Source organism: Oryx dammah, unplaced genomic scaffold (genome assembly GCF_014754425.2).
Source record: "Oryx dammah isolate SB20612 unplaced genomic scaffold, SCBI_Odam_1.1 HiC_scaffold_17, whole genome shotgun sequence".
NCBI lineage: Eukaryota > Metazoa > Chordata > Mammalia > Artiodactyla > Bovidae > Oryx > Oryx dammah.
Genome location: NW_024070201.1, coordinates 31,066,911 through 31,070,023, shown reverse-complemented (window position 1 = coordinate 31,070,023; position 3,113 = coordinate 31,066,911).

Below are 3,113 nucleotides of genomic sequence, written 5' to 3'. Positions count from 1 at the left end.
GTCTGGATCTGGGCTTTTGTTTGCTAGAAGATTTCTGATTACAGTTTAAATTTCTGTGCTTGTGATGGGTCTGTTAAGATTTTCTATTTCTTCCTGGTTCAGTTTTGAAAAGTTATCCTTTTCTAAGAATGTGTCCATTTCTTCCAAGTTATCCATTTTATTAGCATATAATTGCTGATAGTAGTCTCTTATGATCCTTTGTATTTCTGTGTTGTCTGTTGTGATCTCTCCATTATCATTTCTAATTTTATTGATTTGATTTTTCTCCCTTTGTTTCTTGATGAGTCTGGCTAATGGTTTGTCAATTTTATTTATCCTTTCAAAGAACCAGCTTTTGGCTTTGTTGATTTTTGCTATGGTCTCTTTTGTTTCTTTTGCATTTATTTCTGTCCTAATTTTTAAGATTTCTTTCCTTCTACTAACCCTGGGGTTCTTCATTTCTTCCTTTTCTAGTTGCTTTAGGTATAGAATCAGGTTATTTATTTGACTTTTTTCTTGTTTCTTGAGATATGCCTGTATTGCTATGAACCTTCCCCTTAGCTCCGATTTTACAGTGTCCCACAGGTTTTGGGTTGTTGTGTTTTCATTTTCATTCATTTCTATGCATATTTTGATTTCTTCTGTGATTTGTTGGTTATTCAGCAGCGTGTTGTTCAGCCTCCATATGTTGGAATTTTTAATAGCTTTTCTCCTGTAATTGAGATCTAATCTTACTGCATTGTGAAAAGATGCTTAGAATTATTTCAGTTTTTTTGAATTTACCAAGGCTAGATTTATGGCCCAGGATGTGATCTATCCTGGAGAAGGTTCCATATGCACTTGAGAAAAAGGTGAAATTCATTTGTTTTGGGGTGAAATGTCCTATAGATATCAATTAGGTCTAGCTGGTCTATTGTATCATTTAAAGTTTGTGTTTCCTTTTTAATTTTCTGTTTAGTTGATCTATCCATAGGTGTGAGTGGGGTATTAAAGTCTCCCACTATTATTGTGTTATTGTTAATTTCCCCTTTAATATATAGTGTATATAGTGAAGTTGCTCAGTTGTGTCCAACTCTTTGTGACCCCATGGACTGAAACCCACCAGGCTCCTCCATCCATGGGATTCTCCAGGCAAGAGTACTGGAGTGGGTTGCCATTTCCTTCTCCAGGGAATCTTCCCGACCCAGGGATCAAACCCCAATCTCCCTCATTGTAGGCAGACGCTTTACCGTCTGAGCCACCAGGGTGTTCCCCTTTCATACTTGTTAGCATTTGTCTTACATGTTGTGGTGTTCCTATGTTGGGTGCATATATATTTATAATTGTTATATCTTTTTCTTCATTGATACTTTGATCATTATGTAGTGTCCTTCTTTGTCTCTTTTCACAGCCTTTGTTTTAAAGTCTATTTTATCTGATATAAGTATTGCTACTCCTGCTTTCTTTTGGTCTCTATTTGCATGGAATATCTTTTTCCAGCCCTTCACTTTCAGTCTGTATGTGTCCCTTGTTTTGAGGTGGGTCTCTTGTAGACAACATATATAGGGGTCTTGTTTTTGTGTCCATTCAGCCAGTCTTTGCCTTTTGGTTGGGGCATTCAACCCCTTTACGTTTAAGGTAATTATTGATAAGTATGATCCCGTTGCCATTTACTTTATTGTTTTGGGTTCAAGTTTATACACTCTTTCTGTGTTTCCTGTCTAGAGAATATCTTTTAGCATTTGTTGGAGAGCTAGTTTGGTGGTGCTGAATTCTCTCAGCTTTTGCCTGTCTGTAAAGCTTTTGATTTCTCCTTCATATTTGAATGAGATCCTTGCTGGGTGCAGTAATCTGGGCTGTAGGTTATTTTCTTTCATCACTTTAAGTATGTCCTGCCATTCCCTCCTGGCCTGAAGAGTTTCTATTGAGAGATCAGCTGTTATCCTTATGGGAATCCTCTTGTGTGTTATTTGTTGTTTTTCCCTTGCTGCTTTTAGTATTTGTTCTTTGTGTTTGCTCTTTGTTAATTTGATTAATATGTGTCTTGGGATGTTTCACCTTGGGTTTATCCTGTTTGGGACTCTCTGGGTTTCTTGGACTTGGGTGATTATTTCCTTCCCCATTTTAGGGAAGTTTTCAACTGTTATCTCCTCCAGTATTTTCTCATGGTCTTTCTTTTTGTCTTCTTCTTCTGGGACTCCTATGATTCAAATGTTGGGGCATTTAACATTGTCCCAGAGGTCTCTGAGATTGTCCTCATTTCTTTTAATTCGTTTTTCTTTTTTCTTCTCTGCTTCATTTATTTCTACCATTCTATCTTCTACTTCACAAATCCTATCTTCTGCCTCTGTTATTCTACTATTTGGTCCCTCCAGAGTGTTTTTGATCTCATTTATTGCATTATTCATTATATATGGACTCTTTTTTTTTTATTTCTTCTAGGTCCTTGCTAAACCTTTCTTGCATCTTCTCAGTCCTTGTCTCCAGGTTATTTGTTTGTGATTCCATTTTGATTTCAAGATTTTGGATCATTTTCACTATCATTATTTGGAATTCTTTATCAGGTAGATTCCCTATCTTTTCCTCTTTTGTTTGGTTTGGTGGGCATTTATCCTGTTCCTTTACCTACTGGGTTTTCCTCGGCCTTTTCATCTGGTTTATATTGCTGAGTTTGGGGTGGCCTTTCTGTATTCTGGCAGTTTGTGGTTCCTCTTTATTGTGGAGTTTCCTCGCTGTCAGTGGGGATGGACGGGTGGCTTGTCAAGGTTTCCTGGTTAGGGAAGCTTGTGTTGGTGTTCTGGTGGGTGGAGCTGGATTTCTTCTCTCTGGAGTGCAATGAAGTGTCCAGTAATGAGTTGTGAGATGTCAGTGGGTTTGGAGTGACTTTGGGCAGCCTATATATTGAAGCTCAGGGCTGTGTTCCTGTGTTGCTGGAAAATTTGCATGGTATTTCTTGCTCTGGAACTTGGTGGCCCTTGGGTGGTGCTTGGTTTCAGTGTAGGTATGGAGGCATTTGATGAGCTCCTGTCAATTAATGTTCCCTGGAGTCAGGGGTTCTCTGGTGTTCTCAGGGTTTGGACTTAAGCCTCCTGCTTCTGGTTTTCAGTCTTCTTTTTACAGTAGCCTCAAGACTTCTCTATCTATACAGTACTGTT